We start from the raw sequence: 20,332 nt of genomic DNA on the forward strand, positions 1-20,332 counted from the left end.
ATTTCATTGAAAGCTATGGCCTTGTAGGCATCCGCCTTGAGTGTGTTTTTTAAAAGAAAATATTACCTGAAAAAGTTAGAGAAAAATCCCCTAAAAACTAGAAATTATTTAATCCATAAATTCTTTAGGTTATTCGCAATTTTGACGATAAACAGAATGATAAATACATTATTAATCAGAAATCCATTCTAGACCATTAAATATTGTAACGAATGGGAAAATCCAATAGATCGACTATTTCTTTGTCCTGCCGTATTGCCTGGAAATCCCTAGTCTTTTCTCAAAGTTATTTAGAACTCCACACAAATTCTTGTACGCCTCTATGGCGGTCTGGACGTCAGGCACCTGTGACTCGAAGATCAGGCAAAACCTTGAAGTAGTGCGTCGTAATGGCCGTAATGAGCTGTTGCTCTCTTCGTATTCCTCCAAGATTTTCTTGCAGCCCAATCGAGTATTTCCATAGTCTTCCCCCGTGATCTGTGCTGAAGGTATATAGCATTTAAGCCTAGAATGGATCCCGGATCGGATTCATCTTTATCGCTGCCTCGAATAGGTGGATGGGTTATCGACTACTTAATTACTTTGTTTACCGTTGGCTGACTAATAATTATTAAAATATACCTTTGGAACATTTTCAATATTTTTCTAATCTATTTTCATCCATTAAAAACTATAAGCTTTCGCTTAAAAAAATCTATAAAAAACTTAACCATAATTGAAGGCCGTTAAACCCCAGGAAACTCTCAATATTATAAACCAATTTCTAGATATTAATTATGGTACTATGTTTCTGTGCATTCGAATGAATAACCTTTACAATCGTTAATTAATGGTTTTAATCGGTTTGCTTTTGATTTTGCTTTTGTTTTAGTCGAACATTTATAATAATTGCCAGGCCTGGCCAGGCCGGGCCGGGCGTTGTTTCCGTTTCACAGAACTTTCAAGTTCGATTCTTTAGGTGGGGACTGGGAGTGGGGAATGGGGACTGGGGATTCCTTTGTTCCGCAAAGTTTTTCCAACAGCATAAAAAGAGCAGCGGCAAAAATTAATGAAAATTGCTGTTGAAAACGAGTTTTAATTATTAATTGGTTTTTTGCATGTAAGAGAGAATATCTCCAAAGGGGGGGCGGAGGAGTTCCCTTCTGTTCTGAGAATCTATATATATTTTTTTTGCGAGGTGCGGCTCTTCGTTTTCCTGTTTTCGGTCGGTCCTTCGTTCTGACTGTCTTTTTCCAGAGAGTGCGTGAAAATGTTTTCCCCCATTTTCGGTCTGGCTTTGGGGCATGCTGCTTCTGCTGTTGCAGCTGTTTTCTGTCTTTCAGCTGTGCGCGAAATTTTCCCTGAAAAGTGCTTCTGTATCTTCTCCGCTGCTCCTCCACTGCTCCGCTGCACTCCGCTCTGGCGATTGTTTGTTTGTGGGCGGGCGGTTGGTTGGTTTTTTTTATTTTTATTGCAATTAAACATGCAATTTGGGGCCAGACCATAAAACATACATCCATTCGTATTCGCATTCGCATTCGTAGGTGCAGTGCCTGTCTATCTGAAGATACTTATGTAGAAAATGTATCTGAAATGAGTCACAGCCACATTTTACTTTCATTTGATTTCATTGTCTGGCGAAATAGCTGTCATTCCATTGAGGGATGGATTAACTCCACTTTTAATGGAAAATACTTGAATAATCGCCAGAGTTCACTGAGGTGGGAAAGTGGGTGTTAACCTTAAGTAATTAACTGGATTTCTTGGCAGTAGCTTCTTTGTTTCTTTGTTGGATTTTATTTTATTTTTAAATAATTCCCCCTCAAACACTTTCTTTGCTACTTTTTCTAGGAGTGGCATCACAAATGAATGCATAAAGTGGCAACGCTTTACGGAATAGAGATGCCAGATCGTACTGAGGTTGCCAGTTTAACCTTCAGAGGTGTTAGTGGTAGAATCTTGATAGATTTACCTTTCAGAATATTTTTATTCAATTTCCTTCTTTGGCTAATTCCCTGCCAAAATTCCCTTCTTCCCCTCTGGAAGTCTATGATCTGTCTATAAATGAAAGGAAACTCTCTGACTGACTGACAGCTCTCCTTCAAGCGTCGTCTGCTGGTGTCTCACCACGCCTCATTTCCTGCCACCGCACATACTCGGCGTATACGCAACGAAGGAGCCGCCTGCCACTCGCTTGGATTGTGGATGGTGGACGGTTTTTTTTTTTTGATGAAATGTCGCTCGTGTGTGTGTGTTTTTCTGTGGATTGTATGATTTATGACGATGCTATCCAATAGATTATTATGGACAGAACAGAACAGAGCCGCAGAGCGGGGAAGAGGCCGAAGACAAATGTTTGGCTGAGCGACGACAGCTGCAATTTAGAAATTAAATTTCCCATGCACCATTAAAACAGCAGAGGAGGCGGAAAGGAGAACAGACTGTGATTTCCACTTCCAGAGAACTCGCAGAAAACGCCTTCGCCTTCGCCTTGGCAATGCTGCCTGCCCTGCCTTCTGTTGCATGTTTGGGAAGAGGCGACACATGTTGTCGCATTCGCTAATATCCGGGCAGCAAAAGAGCCGAGAACCCAGCAGATACAGATAGAGATTTGTTATAGAGATACGACCAGTATTCCGTTTTTTTTGGTTCGTTTTTTTCTGCTTTGCCGCTGCTGCTTCTGCTAATAATTCATTATCGCTGGCGCTTTAGTATTTGTATCTGTATCTCTCTCTCTCACTCTCTTTCTTTCTATCTCTTGTGTATCTTTGTATCTCTGGTAGGTGTTGCCAGCCAGAATGAGAGCTGCCTTCCCTGCCAGTCTGCTAGCCTGCTTTTTCTCTGCTTTTCGGTTTGTTTTTGTTAATTAAGTGCAATAAACTGTAAAGCGAAGACAATGAACTTTTTGCCCGTCAGGGGTTGATGCGTTTTTTCGTTAAGCGTCATAGTCGCATGACGTCATGAGCCCCATACTCATTTCGGTGACTGTTTTCCAACCCATCTAAAAGGTGTTACATCCACCAGATGCTTCGGTTTTGACAGATCTGAGTGGAAAAGTACTCTCCGACTTTTCATCAAGTTTTTTAGCTCCAGAGAGCACTCTTTTCTCCAACGCAATCCTTTTTTCTATTAGTTTTGAGCTTAAGTTGGATATCAAAGTGGAAAGTGGAAAATTGAATGTGTGTGCGTGTTGTGTGTGCTGGAAAAATGTCACTTTTTGTAGAAAATCTTTCGAATTAGCAAAACATCATGTTCCACTCAAAATGGCACGCACTGTATAATATTCTAGGCCTTCCATCAGTGGGGGCGGCCGAAGGATAACTAGGGACAAGGGCATCATCAAATTTACACAGTTGTTCTTGTGATTGAGACACTTGTGGCTCCCTTAGCCCTGGCCCGTGTTGCTGTAGCTGTTGCTGGGCGAGGAACCATGTTTCAGTGAGCCCCTTATTTATGCCATTGACAAGCGACAAGCCATCAGCTGGCAGCCGTGTCCCTGTCTCTGTTTGGCAAAGGATTTTCCGAAGGCCCACCTTCGACCCCACAACAATTGACACCTAATCCTGCTACTCCTCCTCGGTTCCCCTCCCCGCCCTCTTTTTTCATTGCCAGAGGATCCCTGACAGGGTCCTGTTTTGAGGGGCACAGGACACCATTGCCAGTCTCATTGTCAAGTTTTATATTTTTATTGTGGCAACATTTCTGCTGCTTCTCTTCGCTTCGGCCCACCTCTCCTCTCCTCGCCTCCACTCGACCGACCTCTCTATCACCTGTTTTTTATCATAATTTTTTATGGCTTATTGTATTTGATTACACGTGTAGCAGGTGTCAAGAGCCCTACATTAAAAAAACAACATCCAACAACATCTTTTCATTCTGTTTTGCTACTTGTGGGTTTCCCTTTGTTCGGGCGGGGCTGGGGAGGGGAGGTCTCGTCTCTGTTTGGGTGGGGTTTCCATTGCCATTTCTATGAGTATTATTTCGATTTTTAACTAATTTATTTTTCGATTTTTCCTTTCAGGTATGTAATCAAAAAGTGAAGTCGAGATGCTTTCGACAACTAGAGTTCTTTGATTTGAGGTATGTTTAAGGATCTACCATGTCTAAGGATGGAAATGGTTAAGGAATATTCATCAGAAGTAGGATATTACTGGGGTAGACTCTTGGTTGATGAAATATGAGGAAATATGCATCCAAAATATGATATCTCTAGGGTAAATTCTTAGTCGATAAAAGACATCCACTATTAGAAGCTTTTTTTTTAGATATCGACAATTTATAGTAGAATAAGAAGCACTTTTTACATTCCCTTTGGATAGTTTATTTTTTTGGACCCGGACATGTCCCACAGTCCGGATCTTGATCAGTTGGAAAGAGATAATACCCCAAAAATAGACATATTTTTCCTATAAGGGGAGTCCTGCTTTTGCGAATGATTGAATGGGCTAAAAACACACCACGGGGCGGAAGATAACTGCTGGAAAAGTGCAGAGAAATGCGCCTTGGATTGCTTTGAGAAGAACATCAAAATTTATAGCAAGAAAACAAACGAATTGGGGGAGAGAGCAGGGCCAATAGATCTAGATTAAAAGACACAAAAACCACACCAAGCAACAACATTTAGTGTGTTTATGGAAACTTTTAAGAGATGATTTCTTAAATTACAAAAAAAGAAACAGTGAACGTTTTTGTCGAAGCACAGGTCACAGGGAAAAAGAGAGATAGAGAGAGATCGCTCGAGGGGGGGAGAATTTTTCTTCATTCTAGCTACAAAAATTTACCTATTATGATTTTTGGGAACCATTTAGCTAAGATCATTATTTATGGTTCTGCTTCCAGAGATTTACTGTATCTTTGAAATGATTGCGACTTGAGGGAACAGTTTCAAAGATGGAAGACCAGTCTGACCATTTTCCTGAAAAAGTCTGTCATAAATATATAACATTCGACGGGGTTCACCCGAGTGATAACCCTGTATGACGCATGGCTATCACTAAGTGGGCCTTAACTGCTCTTAGCCAACTTTTGCATGGGGAAATCGAGAGCTGCGTGGATAACCCTTAAATCTCTTGGGAAGTTTTGTGCAGCAAAGAACAAGTTCCGCCAACATCTGTTGGCCAGGCCAACGACAGGCAGTTACCAACTCCCCGCAGGGGGGTCGTAGCTGTTTTTATCAGAGCTATAAATCTAAAGCGGCATTTCCGTTTTTCATTAAGTATTGGCAACAAGAGAGAACTCATTTTTTTTTGTTTCGCCCCCGTATGTGGCTCTATCTTTGTCTTTCTCTCTCTCTATCTATTAGTGGCGCTTATTAAAAAACTTGCTCCAAGCAATTCATTAAAAGAGGTAAAACTTTTCGAGGGGGAGATGGGAATCAGAAGGAGGAATGACATTATTTGTATTTGCTTTGGATTTATGGCGCGCGCCAAAGAAAGAGAGTAGGACAGAGGGAGAGAACTAGAGAGAATCATGGAGATATCCCCCTGCTTTAGCACGTACCCCCTCTATCGTACACCCATGGTCATTCCACATTACTTCATTCCACACTCCACACTCCACACTCCACATACACGTTCCACTCCACACACTCCAGCAGCAGAGCTGAGCAGTCAGTCAGTCCCCACGTTACGCTTACGTTTACCCCCCTCCCAGACCCCCTATGCCCGGCCGCTGCCTACCTCCACTGTGTGTTGCTGCTGCAGTGTGTTCCACTTTGCCATCGTTCCGCGAGAACATTTCTGTGGGCAAAAACACAAAAACTGCGACGCAATTCTGACGCCTGAACTGTACAGTGGAGGACATTGACATTTTGCATTTTCGTTTCGTTAGCATTTTTCGTTCGTTTCGTTCTGCCAGCGAGAGAGAGAGAAAGAGAGCGCGCAAGAGAGAGAGCCAACGAAAGAGAGGAGAACAGAACGTAAGCTGAGAACAGTTGGAATGGATGGCCAGAACACGTTGGTTGTTGGATGGTTGGATGGTTGGGGTCCAGAAGAGGTACTACCAGAACACACTCATTAAAGTTGTGGATAATGCGCGGGTTTCATGTTCTCACTTTTGCAAATTCTTGACAGTTTTATGGAGCATTTTGTTGGCAGATCGTACGCCCGTGTGTGTGTGGGGGATCAGCAGGGATCTCCGTTGGTAGATGTAGGAACCAACTATTATATCTCCTCGTGTATCCCACTCCCCAATGAATTCCAAAGCAAAATTTATAATTGATTGCCTGCGTGTTTTTTATGGTAAACAAAACACAGCAACGTGGCCCCCTAATGGGGCAAGTGTGAATCAAATTTAGCAAACTTGTATATATTTCTCCACTCATTTGTTGAGAGCTCCTCTTCTCCATCGTGTGTTAATTAAAATTTGTGGATCTCTGCTCTACATAAATCTTATGGCGGGAGCCCTCTTTTCATTAAAAAGTCTTTTACTTGATTTGATTGGACCACTGAGATGTTTATGAATGAATGAGTGCGAAATTGTGCGATGGACAACATTTAATTGGCCCCAGTTTTGGGGTTTCGACTATCTGCTGCATCATCGCGATCTCCCATTGCCAGAACTTTCCCTAACGTCTCTCCATAATCCACGTAACATTATAAAAATCTTCGTTTTAATGGGAATCCCCCCTGAATGACCTTCAGCGACGGCTTAAACGGAACTTTCCCTAATATCTTCATTTGCATAGTGAAAGCGACACATCGCCCCTCCCCTCGGCCATTGGGCTGCCATATGTATAATTTTCACCATAAACACAATCTACAATACAATCCTTTTCCGTGGCATGTTACGTCCCACGTCCAAGCCCTTTCCATTTCCTGCGTTTTCCTGAAGGGTAATTTCAACGTTTTGTGAGGGTTTGGGGCCCAAGGAAATTTCATTCCTTTCGTGTGAAATATTGTATGTTTTCTGGGACAGTTCCTTGGAACGGGGGGCGACTTCTATTTAGAGCCTAAACCACACCCAATGGAACTTTTATTTCGGGAAAATTACCAAAATACTCGTATTTATTCCAGAAATAAAATATTTGGCGGTTGGATTTTGATGGGTGGGAGATAGGAGGTACGAGCTTTTACAAACAAGTTTCCGTTTAAGGCAGACGACGAGGTGAGATAATTGGAAGAAATTAGGAGGCAGAGAGAAAGGTGGAGAGAATGAGAACGCGATAGAGGAGAGACAGCGGGAGAGAGCGCATCCCACATGGGATATTGTGAGACGAGACCCTATCCCAACCGGCGTTTGGTTTTTTTTTTTCGTGTGCTGCTTTTGGCGTCATCATGAATGGGGCGGCCCGAGATGACAATGAAACACTCACACACACACACACACGCACAGGCAGAGAGAGAGAAAGAGAGAGACACACACGCGGGCAGCGACGACAAAGATACAAAGCTACAAAGCCACAGCAGCTGTTTGGATTCCCAAAGAAAAGCTTTCACCCAGGCCAAAGAAAATGTTGTCGTATTGTCTTTGCAAAGACAAAATGACGCAAGCTACAGAGCCACAAGAGAGAGAGAGAGAGCGCGCGAGAGAGCGGTCGTGTGCTGATGCTAATTGGAGCAAAACAAACACAAACAAAATGGCAATGGGTCGTTTCATTCCCAGAGTGTTCCCTCCTCACTCTCTTTCTTACGCTGGCATTGTTGACGTAGTTCTTCTCTTCTGCCTTTCCTACCGTTGTTGTGCCCTTTGGCAGAGGGTATGACGATTCAGTGGATATTTTGGCAGCAATGGAAATCAAAATATCGAAGCACTGAAATGGAATCACTTCATATATGTATAAATTCTTTATATTTAGAGGCTATATTTCTTAGAGGGTATCGAAAGCTTCATTCCACGAAGCTACCCTTCTTTTCTTGCGCTTCCCTTTGCTGTTGTTTCTTTGCTGCTGCTTCCCATTGCGGGTTCTTTTTGTTGTTGTTGTTCGGTAGGTCGTTGCGGACTAAGAGAGAGCGGGAGGTGGGAGGCAGATGCGGTCGGTTGTGAATCCTTCTGGTCCTTACACAACTGTAAATGTAATGTGTCAGGATTTTATGCTATGCTCTCGAGCTTTACACGGTTGTTCTCCTCCGGTTTCCCTCTCCCCCATCCTGACTGTCATTTCCTGCCTGCACTGCTGCTGCTGTTCTGTGTCCCTCCTCTCGCTCGCTCTCTCTCTCTCTTTCTCTCTCTCTCTCGGTGGCTTTCTTATCTTTTTGCATTGATCTCTTGCTACAATTTGAAAATAATTTGTTTGTCTGCCTCTGGTCGCGACGTTGTCTTCTCTCCTCTCTCTTCTCCCCTCTACCCTGCTTATTCTCTGCGTCGGTGCTCTTCTTTTTTGTTGCGTTCTTGTTTGGCTGCCTATTACGTCACGTGGTTGCTGTTGTCATTTATTTTTCTGAGGGGGGCTGCTGCTGCTGCGCTGCATTTTGTGGAATGATGCGAGGGAATCTCTAAGAGAGGAGAGATCTGTTTGCCTAATGAATGAATGAAGCCTTCAATAACTTTTTATTGGGCCTTCATTAAAGCCACCTTCAACTTTATGCAACACGCAACATGCAGAAAAAGTGGAAGGAGGGACAAGGCAGCAGCAAGGCCCCCAAAGAGCTTTTGAAGTTTAGCTTTTATCGGCAGGAAACTTCATTATAAACGACATTGGCACACACACCACGCACACGCACACATGGAGAGAGCAAGCCGACTAACGGCAAATTGCAACTCCGCCGCCGCCACCGCCGCTGCCGGCACAGTGGGACAAAACAAGCCGCCCAACTGGTTGTGTGGTAATAGGCCGCCGCGTCTGCATTGCTGCCAGGGGCAGGTCTGCACCTACAAAGTCAAGATGGAGAGTGCGAGCGGGGCGGGGGTGGGGGGGGAGAGAAAATAGCTGTGTGAAACAAATTACAAAAGGTGTAACGAGAGTGGGAGAAGAGCGAGGTCTCTCGGGGGGGTAGTCGGTTGTATGTCGTGTCTAACATTGCAACGTGACCATCGCGCGCGCGTTGCCTTTGCACTTGCAACATGTTGTTGGAGTTGCATTTTTTGTACCAATCCTCCCCCCCCCCCCCCCCCCCCCCCCCCCCCCCCCCCCCCCCCACCATGCGCCCGGGTTTCGTGTAGCTGTAAACTTGTTCGCGTTAGAGGGGCCTGGGGTTGGGGCAGCACCAAAACTGGATTAGAAGAGAGGCCGGCCTGCCTTCATGCGTCGTCTCCGGCAAAAACCTGAGAAAAGCTGCCAAACCAGACACGGAAACAGTGGAGCGAAGGAGAGACTTAAGGAACATATGATATTAAGGATAACAAAAGACCAAGATGGAACTTACAGGAAGGAAGTACCTTTTCATAGGAATTTCAGCTCATTTTAATTCCTTTGAGGATAGATAGATACATTTTCCCATATTCCCCAGTTAAGACTTGAGTTTCCTTATTTTTTAACGATTTGAAGAGGTTTTTCTCCCACCAAAAAATACATTTACTATTCATATTTTCAAAGACTCTCTTCCATTTCCATTTATCTGTGATCAAACATGTTCCCTCACTCGCATCAGCCCCGCACTCATCGGCTGTTATGTAATTTCTCGCTGAACATTTCACATGCAAATCCTCCGTCAACCACTGTGCGCACGTCATCGGCTTGCAATGTGCCTTGTGCTTTGTTTCGTTTGTTTCTGTATTGCTTTGGTATTGGGTGGTGGCGTTGCATGCCTTGATGTGGCATCTACGACGTCTACGGTCGTCTCCATCTCTCAATTGGGGGGCTTTGTTGTTGCTTTTGTTGGTGCTGTATAATAGGCAAAAGTAGTGAAAACTCGTTTTCATGCCATGCATTTTTTCCACCTCTTCTTCGTCTGCTTTTGCTTCTGCCTCTGCCTCTTCCCCTGCTGCTTCTTCTCTTCTTCCACGTTTGTCGGCTTTTGAAGTTTAACTACTTTTGGAGGTAAAAAATACAACTTTTTTATGGCCAACCAGGTTGTTGCTGTTGCTTGTTGGCCATATCCTTTAACCCCCAACTCGTTTCGAGTCTCCACCCATTTCTATGCTGAATGCTGAATATCGTCTGCGCGTTTTGGTCGGAGTAGCATGCAGCAGCAAGAGAGAGAGAGAGAGGGAGGTGGAGGCGCGGGACTACAGGCCGTTTGAAGTCAATGTAAAGTTGCAGAGTAGGTCAGGAATGCAAACGGTTTGTTGTTGTTTCTTTGTGTATACCCTGTAGAAAGAGAAAGAGAGAGATGCTATTTTTAGCTTTGAATCAGATGTTTGCAAAGCAAAGAAAGAAGTATAACCGATACCATTGTATTTTTCTGACTGAAAGTTTGCACAGATCTTGCTTATTGCTCAACAAAGGGTAGAAGTCGGTGCTGATCGGTTTGAATGCCTATATCTTATAGCAGCCATAGGAGCAATTGGTTTCTGAAGATACAGCTGTCATATGGGTTCCCTCAACCAAACATAATCCAAATCGCTTGACTACCATAGAAATCCAAGACCTTCAAGGGTATCCCAACCTTCGTTTCCCCAAAAAGAAGCTGCGAATCTTTGCCTTTCTTGTTGCATTTTTTGTTGAAGTTGCTGTTAAAGCTTTTGTTGTTAACTGGTTGTTGTTGGTGTTGTTGCTGTTGCCGTTGCCGGTGCTGCTGTTGAACAAGGCTAAAAACAAGAGAGAGACGCGCCTACTTTGCGACTGCACTTGCCACAATACATACTCATGCTAGTGTGTGTGTGTGTGGCTCTTACGTGCACGTTCATGCATGTTTGCATTTCTGTTTCCCTCTCTCGCTCACTCACCATATTCATATTTACCGTTAGAAGCCGCTAAAGTTTCTCGCGTCTGACGCTGCTGCCAGATGACGACTCTCGGGCTCTCGGGCTCTGGGCCTCACCTCTGGGGGCTCTGGGGCCTCTGGGGGCCTCTTATGTCTCTTTAGTTGTTGTGTTTTGTTAGTTTGTTTGTTAGGGCCGTGCCGCCTTATCGACCAGTTTGTTGTTTTTGCTGTTGTTGTAGCTGTCATGTCATAAAATTAAATTAACAACACTACCTACATTTATGTTATTTTTAGGGCTCTTTTTTATCATCCTTCTTTTGTAGGAAATTTGCATGGTTATGGGAAATGTTTGTTGATTTTTTTGATGACATTGACAGCTTTGACACTCGTTTGGGGGGGAGGGGAAAAATAGTTGGAAAATATTAGAAGAAATTGTTATGCAAGGAAGTGAATGATTTGGGTATGGAAGGTACAAGCCATAGAAGAGTTTCAGAACTATGTTACCATCGATTATAGTTCGATTATCGATTAAGCCAAAGTTAACCTCAATCTTCTCCATAATCAACTCTGCCTTAAGCCTTAAGCCGCCAACTCATTCAGATCTTTTTTGCAACTTGATTCAGAGATTATGTTGAGTATTTCCCCAGACACAGCGAACTCTGAGCCATGACGACGCCTCTTGTCTGCCGCACAGTTTGACAGGCCATTAGCGAACGAGTTTTTGCATCCATCGGATACGTACAGTACAGTGCGACTTAACAGTAAGCCACAATCATGCACCACAGGCACAGCCCGACTTGTTCTTTGGCGACAAATGGCATTAAAACATAACTGCTATGCAATGCACTCTCTGGCCGTGGATGTATCTCTCTATCTGCCGGATTGTAGCTGTATATTCTGATGATGCCCCGCCGCTCGTTGGCTGTAATTAGACAAAACTAATTAATGTTGTATGTGGCATGAATGTGTGCCATGTTCATGGCATACAACTATGTTATTAGCATCCTCTGAGCATCCCCCCCCCCCCCTCGCTCTCCCACTTGCCCCACTGTGGGCCGCACCGTTAGCTTGAACCTAAAAGTTATTAATTTCCAGAGGAAATGAGAGGAAAACAGACTCCCCAAGATGCGGAGGAAAAGTAATGCCACGATATGCTTCGTGGAACGGCATAAAGCGAGGGAATTAAGTTTTTAGAAGGTTCTAATTGAGAAAGAGGTATCTAAAACACCTAATTCTATGGAGAAATGGACTAGAAAATCGAATATCTTGATAAATGTGCTTCTGCAGCCAATCATCACTCATTTTTGAAGTACAGTTGTGCTGAAAATGTTAGTTATGCTCTATTATCTGTACAGTGATGACTTTTAAAGCTTTTAATTTTTCTTAATCGTGTTGTTTTTGAGTGGTTTTATGTTTCTGCATCGGAAATATTCCACTCATTCCATTCCATTCATGTTGTGGCTTCTTTCATTTTGGAAAGTACAGTTGCCCACAAAACATGACTTTAAATGCTATTTCCACCACTTAGAAGGCTATCCTCGATGAAATCTAGTATTTCTGTGACACCTATGCCCACCACATCCTCTAAGCCCATAACCAAGTCATAAACTGTTTCAAACCCATTTTCTTCTTGTTGAAGGTACAGTTGTGTTTTGCCCATAAATTCCTCGTTCAGCTGTTGCTCGCCCCCTCGTTTGGGATGCAATGTAGATAAACTAAACGATTCGGGTACGTGTGCAATTTCCCTTAAAAAAGCGATGCTGTGGGGCGACCCTTTAGGCCCTTCTCCTGCCCAGACAAGAAATTAGCATAAAGAGAAAAATCACTTTGTTGCAAGCCCAAGCCCAAGTCTTGTGTACATTTTCCTTTCTTTTTTTTCCTCTGGTGCGGTGGCTTTCCTTCGTTTTTGCTCTGGCGGTGCTGCTGCTGGCTGTTCCTCTTGTGTTATGTTTTCGGTGGAGCCTTTCGCAGCCGCGTCGTCAAGTTCAAGGTTATTTGGGGCCTCTCTCTCGCTCTTGACGTTTTCTCTCGCACACGTTTCGCTTTTCCTTTTTGCTTGGGCAGATTTTTGGGCGTGAATTTTTGCGCTTCGGATTCGTCGAGGATGTCATGTGCCGGGGACTTGGCTCTGGCTCTGGCTCTGGGTTCTGCGTTCGTTTCTGCTCTGCTTTTTGGGGTGTTGGCGCCCGACGCCAGACGACGTCAACGACGACTTCGCCCGACCGTGAGGTTATTTACCCAAACGTAGAATTCGTTGAACTTGAATTTGTATCCCCCCCCCCCCCCCCCCCTCCCTCCGCCCCTCCCCCGTGCGGGTGACACTGAGCCTAGCAGAAGGCAGCTGCTCGAAATTTCCAAACGTTGGTAACCTTTTTTTTAGTTGGTCAAAAGGAATGAAGGCTCGAGTTTTTTCCAGGAAAGGTCCTTGGAGCCCGTGCATGGGATTCTGTGTATGGAAAGATTTAAATTCAATTGAGTTCGAAATCGAATTTATTTTTGGGATCAATGGGAAATTATTTTTGGAGATTAAATGTGGAAATCTATTTACTTGGGATCTCTGATTAGATTTTTAAATGGAATGGAAATATATCTAGGCAGGCACTTAAGGCACTCAAGGACTGCCCGCCTCTTGATCCTGTTTTCTTAATTTTTGTCCATCAAAGGAAACTTTTTTGTTTGCATAGAATCCTTTTGTGTGGCGTACAATATACCCATCCATCGTAGAAATTTCCATAGTCAATTAACTTTCCATCAAGTTTTCCCCGAGCCCCGCCCAAACCCCGCCACTACGCCCGAAAGTCGACCACAAATTTTCATTTAATTTGACGCACAAACAAAAACAAATGCACAAAAAATATCAAATTATTGTTTGACAGCCGCTGCGGCTGTTGCAAGTCCAAAAGCTGGCTAAAAGCTACCAAAATTCGCAATTTTCAGCCAATAAAAAGAACAGTTATGAAGGGTGCTAGGGGTGCGGGGGCCATGACGACTTTGGGGCTACCCTTTAAAGGGATTTTGACGATGGAAAGAGGGGGAAAATCGAAAGGGAAACAGCTGTCAGCTCATAAAAGAAGGAGAAAAAGAAATTAAATTTCGTTTTTTGCTACTCGGACTGTAATTTCGAATTTATTTTTCAAGATGGACCGAATACCTATAGAATTGGATACACCATAAATATTTCTATCATTGCGTTGATTTTATAAGCAATCTGTAGAGCCTTTGATCGTCACGTTTCTTGTTTGTGCATGTACGATTACAGGGTATCAAAATGGTGTCAAGAAAAGAGCAAAACAAAAAAAAATGTGTTACGCAGCATTAAGAAACAGCAACAAAATCGAAACGCTTTTTGGGACGCAGTTGAATGTCCGCAGGTCCTGAGTTCATTCACCGTTGAAACCAAAATCAAGATACAAAACAGCAACGGCAGCGGCAGCGGCTGCAGCAGCGGCAGCGGCAGCGACGCCAGCCGCTGCATACGTAAGACGCAGAGCTGAAGGCAAGAGCCAGAAGAAGGAGAAGTGGGAGACGCAGCCGCAGCCGCAGCAGAAACGAAACGGAGAAAAAGAGCACAGAAAAACAAAAGTAATACAACAAAATAAATAAGAACAAATGGCACAACAACAACAACAACAGCAACAGCTGAAACCGAACAAAAGCTTTTAACGCACTACCGCAAGGAGAGTGTGAAAGGGAGAGAGAGAGGGATAGTGGTGCGAGAGTTTGGGTGTTTGTGTGGGAGAAGAGAGTAGGAGATGCAAAGAGAGAGAGAGAGCAGCAAATGTATGCAAATAAAATGCGTGTGCGAGACTTTTTTGAAGTGGGTTAATATTAAAACAACAAAACCATAAAGATAGCAACAACAACAGCAAAAAAAGAAAACAAAAACAATAAGCAATTGCCAAACCAAAAACAAAAACAATCGAAAAAGGAATGTAACTAGGGTCAGCGAGGGGCAGGGAAGGAGAGAGAGAGAGTATTGACCGATGGAACTAAACTTTTCCAAGAGCCTGTTTTTAGGCGCAAATACCCTACATACCCCTATGATACCTCTCATTAAAGGATATGCCTGTGTTTCCTCATTTAAATTAATTCATAAATATTTTTGCCATTTTTTTAAAAGAATATTAGACACCGCACTGCTTATCATTGGTGTATTTTGAACTAAAGCGAGAAATCTCTATAGAAAACACTTAAAATCTACCGAAATTCTCTAAAGAAGAGCACTCTACTGCTCCTGCCTAACAAATCTCTGCGTATTTCTCTCCTCAACAGACCACAAGCCAGTCTCAACGCCTAAAAGCAGGCAATAAACTAGGCTCTGGGATTAGTACGTCCAAAGACATGATACTCTTCTAATTTATAGGGGAGACCAGGCATTGAAGTGGAGGTCTTCAGTAGGCCGAAAAATCTGTGACTAGCAAATGAAGATGTCCCACGAAAGGGGTTTTCCCAGCGCGAATGGTCTTTTATTCATGCCATTCGAAACGAATGTGTCCGTTCACTTATGGGAATCTTTCGTTCAGTTCTCTCGATTGCCTTTCCAATTGAAGGCTTAATCGCTTTCAGCCCTCGGCTCAATTGTCCATCACATGACAGGACACGCTGTGTGGCTGGATGGCCTGGACACGCGCAATCATAATTACACAATTATCAAAGCGACACAAACGCAATCAAAAGCAAACAAAATATCAAATTTAACGCCAGCGAAGAGCTGGAAAAAGCCTGCCAAAGAGTGGGGGGGGGGAAGAGGAAAAGCGGAGTGGAGTGGAGCAGAAAAGAGGAGTGTTGGGTGATGAAACGTTGCTCACATGTCAGTGATAAATGAACAATTTATTAAATCACCACGTAGCCAAATAGAAATCAAAGCAAATGGGACACATGGCCACAGCGCAGAGCCCAGAGATGGATGGTGACACGGAGCCTTGATTTATGGTAGCCGGCAAGTGCTTTTCAGAGACTCTGAAAGTGGGGGCAGGGCTATGTTGAAGGATTATGTTATGCTATGGCTTAGGCAGGGAAAGATCTATCAAATTTATTCAGCATGTTAACGATTAATAATCAAATTAGTAGAGTTATCATCGATTAACGGCAGTTATCAAACATAATCATCGCCGATTCTTATTTAACAAAAGGGGAACCCAATAAGGAACCCAATAAGCCATCGATTTTTCCATCCATTCGCGGAGTACTTTGTCGAAAAGCGACACGACACGACACGCACCACACGATGATAATTAAAGCGAATCGGGCAGCCAAAGAGAGTTGGCCAACTGAAAACCAGTCCGAAAGAACAAGTCAATGGCTCCCCGAAGGCACTTCCTCGTGGAGCTCTCCGGCATGACGTCAGCCCCTAACTTGAACTATTTTTATAACCCAGCCTTAGCGTAGGAGCTGGAGCCCTGCTCCTCCAGCTCTCCTTCTCCCCTGGTCTACGCCTCTACGCATTTCGAATAAAATGTGGGCATGTTTTGGACATTTACGCGTATACGTGGCTTGTGACGGAAACGCTGTATTATTTGCCGCTGCCGCTGCCACCGCTATTTTCTTTTCCTTTTCATTAGCCTTTTTTCACTGGGCAAAAGTTCAGTGAACCTCGAACGTTCGTTAGCAGGACATTAGCCGAAAATCCTTTTATGACTTTCATTCTAATTGATTTGAACTCCCGTGGATTTTGCGCCGTGTTCTTTGTTGGAGGCCTTTGCCTCGTATCTAATCAATTGATTAGAACTACTCCCCATTCAACACGTGCCGCTGGCTGGAGTTCCGCTGCCGTTCAACTCGATTGAACTCTAACGAGAGAAAGAGAGATATAATCATTCTGCTGAGGTTCATTGGCATTGACACCTTTCTTCCGCTTTTCTCTCTTCGCCTCGAGAGACCTGTCATTCGCGGGCTCTTTCAATCTTTCAATTTGATTGCATGACGCGACAGCTTTTCAGATTATCAAAAAGGCAGAGCAAAGCCGAACCGAACCAGTTCGCTGTGTCTACCGTTAAAGAACGTCCCATTGGCTGGCCAATTTATTGGGGGATTAATTTGTGGAAATTGGCTATCGACAAGAAAACATCTGCAAATGGAATTGGACCTGAAAAGAGGCCTTATATGGCAAGGGATTTGTTGCGTAAAGAGAGAGAACACATGTCTCATGGGGGATTTTGGGGATAAGTGAAGACTACACCACAAAAGTCTCATATCTTAGATGCAGCGTGCAGGAATCTCTCCAGAAGTTGGATTTTTAGGAAGTTCTAGCTATTTTCCATATCTAAATTTTTGTCAAACATTCACGCTCGATTTAGTAGCTTACTTAGCCCTGAAAAATCCGAAAGAGTGAGAGAGAGAGCCCCGAGCAGAGCACATCACACGATGAAATCTATTTTCATTAAGTTGACACACACGCAAAAAGCAAAAAAGACATAGGGACTCATCACGAGTGGGAGAGAAGTACGCGTATTTATTTTTCGGCTTGAAAGTTGGGAATTTATTTGTTCATAATCACGTGGTGGCCATCGAATGGGCCCCAGCCAGCAGCAAATTCGTTGATGGCCAAAAGATAAATCATTTGCTACTGCCACTGCCTCGCACTTCACAGCCCACGACAGGGAGACAGACAGACAGACAGACTCTCCCTTGAGCCAAGTGGCCTCTGAGTCATCTGCTGTCAAAATTAGTTAATTATAGTATGTTTTTTGAATGATTAGTTAGGGATTTATAGGAGTCTGTTAGCGTTTAAACTTTGAACTAATGTAATTTCGTACTTTTTCTTTTTGCAGGTAAGCAAAATTTAATGGTTTTCGAGGGCTACTTCTGGGAGTGAGTATGAAGATCTTCAGGGAAAGATCTACAGGGATTGGAAACCCATAGAAAACTGTTCCCCCAAAAGATAACTCCAAATCCATACGAGTTTCCAGTATTGGAAGTATGAAAATTTTCAGGGAAAGGTCTACAGGGATTGGAAGCCATGGAAACCCATAGAAAACTGTTCCCCCAAAAGATAACTCCATATCCATTAGAGTTTCCAGTATTGGAAGTATGGAGATCTTCAGGGAAAGGTCTACAGGGATTGGAAACCATGGAAACCCATAGAAATCCATAGGAGTTTCCATCTCATTAATGAATTAAAAAGCCCACAAAAAATGACCTACTTTACCCAATCCTCTCGACAACTCTCAACTTAAACCCAAATGAAAGATAAATATCTCAAGGAAATTTATGACAATTTTAAAGATTTATTGTGGGATTTGTGATGTTAAAAGGGAGCCGCCCATCATTCCGTTCTCCCTGCATGAAATGCAGTCCCCAAATAAATCAAAAATTCGCATAAATTGCTTGTGTCAACGCGTTGTCTGACCCCCAAAAAGACAATATCCCCTCTCGAGAGAAGGTTCTACGTGTAAGTCCCTGCTTTGTGGTCGATTGTCTGCTTGATTCGTGTTTAATTTTGCTTATTGCCTTGTAATGAAAATTAATTGCGGTCATAGAAGACATTCTCTCTCTTTTTTCCTCTTTTCGTCTTTGGGTTTGATTTTGATTTTGCTGTGTTTTTTTTTTTTTTGGGAGGAGATTTGTCCCCAAAGTAATGTTTGGGCTTTGGGTCTCGTCTTTCATTATGGGGTGGGCGGGGCGAGGCGGTGAGGGGCTCCCTTTTGTGTGTGTGGGCGAAGTACGTGCAGCATATTTACACAACAGATTAATTCTTTGCTTTTATTCAGCTGTAATGGACGATGTAAATGTTGTTTTGTGGATTATTCGAGTGGGCGACGGCACTTTGTGCTGAAAGGAAAGATCGATGGTGTCTGCGTGGGAGGAGGATATCAAGCGGCAGGTTTTCAGCACTTCCACTAAAGCCTAGACAGACCCTAAAATGATTCAATATTTCTTGGAGAAACCTGGAGAAACGACATCGTAAACCCTATTTGTATCGCAATTTGTGGCTACTTTTATTGGAAGAATTTTCCATTCTAAAACCACTTTCGCTGGCCGCCGCCTCTTCGGTTTTATTTTCATCCACTTTTATTGGGCTATTTTCTCACACACCTCGCTCTCTCCCTCGCGCTCTCTCTTCCCCTTGATTTTTATGGGCAATTTCCCTGCAATGCATTTCGGGTTCTAGCTAAAAAAGATACATATAACCAGCGTCTGTGGATGACTCTTTTTCCTCGCTTTTTTCCGGTAAACCGCACAACAGATATCCATTTTACGAGCCATTTAATTGCCCCAACGACTTGGTCAAGGGAATATCTGTGTGCATTTGATACAGAAACAGTTAAAACGGTTGCAATATGAAAGGGAATGCTGTACTTGCAGTAGTATTTTGCACAAAGTTATAAGCCAAAGGAGGGCAAAGGAGGAGGAAACCGAACCACATAAACATTTGGCCAAGATTCGGTCGTTTGTTCGTTTGTTTGGTGCGTGACTTGGCCAGGGAATGGGAATTGGATTGCGAATGCGATTGGGGTTAACCCGAAAAACGACGACGCATTTCCTTATTGCATATTTGCTGAAAGATATTTCAGTTTGTTTCGGTTTTATGCTACCCTAACAGAGGAGAGGGTACAATGGCAGAGAGAAGGAGACATTCCCAATAGAATCATTCATATATTCCTACGATCACTATCTATAGTTTTCCTATCGCGCGTCATTCAGCAGCTCCCCTCGGTCGCTTGGCCTGCATTTTCGTCTGGCATCCGCTCGAAACAGGCCCATAAGTGTATCTCTTCCTTCGGCCTCTGGTTCTAGCCTTCCTTTATGGTTCATATATTATGTATTTGTAGGCGGCGTGCGACTCAAATGCAAATATTTGCCAATGAGGCAGTTTTCGGTTCGGTCTCCACAATCGGGTCTTAGTCATAGAACCACCGGCCGGGAGTTCATTGCCCTCCCCCACACTGCAAGAGACAGAAAGACGGAATATATATATTTGTTTTTATATGACATTTAAAAGTTGTAAAGTCCGTTAGTCAAATATTTGCTGTTGCTCCGCACATAAAAATGGCAAACCACTCGAAATGGCATTTTTCTCGCGTATTTGTTCTTGTTTTCATGCGCTTTTTCCAACCAAACAAATTAACGAGAGAGAAACGGAACATTTCGTTTATAAATAGCAGAGACCTTTGCCTGACTTCGACTTTTGTGGTTGGCCTGTGCGATAAGCCCCCCCTGCGGTCCCCGCTTTCCCCCCCTTCCGTAGAGCAGGAGAGCGCTCAACAGTTCCCCAACAGTACTACTATATAGCGAGGGCCGGCCGATTTGGTATATATAATCGAGAGTAGAGTCCGTTGGGTGTGTTTTCTGGTCAGAAAGCAAAAGGAAAATAATCTGAGAAGCGTGTTTGTAATTAGCGAAATGTTTGCGCAGGTTTTGGTTGAGAGGAGATGGAGGGGAGAGGTATGCAATTTTCCTGGAAAGATCTGGAATTCCACATTTTGTGATAGGAGGGGTTTCTTTCTTAGACTTATCTTTTTATACTTGTTCCTTGTTTCTTTGGGTGTTATTGTACCGAATTACTTGCCAACTTGAGTGATTTTTCCCCCGTTTCCACCTGCAGTTCGTGTCGTTTCTCTTTGGCTTTTCACAACAATTGCCATGGCAATCAGCTTTTTATTTTATGCTTA

The 20,332-nt window shown here is 43.5% G+C and overlaps 1 protein-coding gene and 1 long non-coding RNA gene across 7 annotated transcripts in view; one reads left to right on the top strand and one right to left on the bottom strand.

Annotated features, from left to right (window-relative positions):
- The window catches only part of LOC117188924, a 46,676-nt gene extending 35,598 nt beyond the window's left edge, over positions 1-11,078 (bottom strand). The window contains exons 1-3 of one of the 3 annotated variants that reach the window (XR_004472984.1): positions 10,744-11,078; positions 9,796-10,165; positions 9,282-9,739 (exon numbers count right to left, since the gene is read on the bottom strand). This is a non-coding gene — a long non-coding RNA (uncharacterized LOC117188924). Of the gene's footprint in view, positions 1-9,281; positions 10,166-10,247 lie in introns of all 3 variants that reach the window. The other 2 variants (XR_004472982.1, XR_004472983.1) reach the window with 2 other exon arrangements.
- LOC108162551 (nuclear receptor coactivator 3) overlaps positions 1-20,332 on the top strand; it is a 90,065-nt gene that overhangs the window by 38,971 nt on the left and 30,762 nt on the right. The gene's annotated exons all lie outside the window — the stretch shown is intronic.

This window comes from Drosophila miranda, chromosome 4, assembly GCF_003369915.1.
Source record: "Drosophila miranda strain MSH22 chromosome 4, D.miranda_PacBio2.1, whole genome shotgun sequence".
NCBI lineage: Eukaryota > Metazoa > Arthropoda > Insecta > Diptera > Drosophilidae > Drosophila > Drosophila miranda.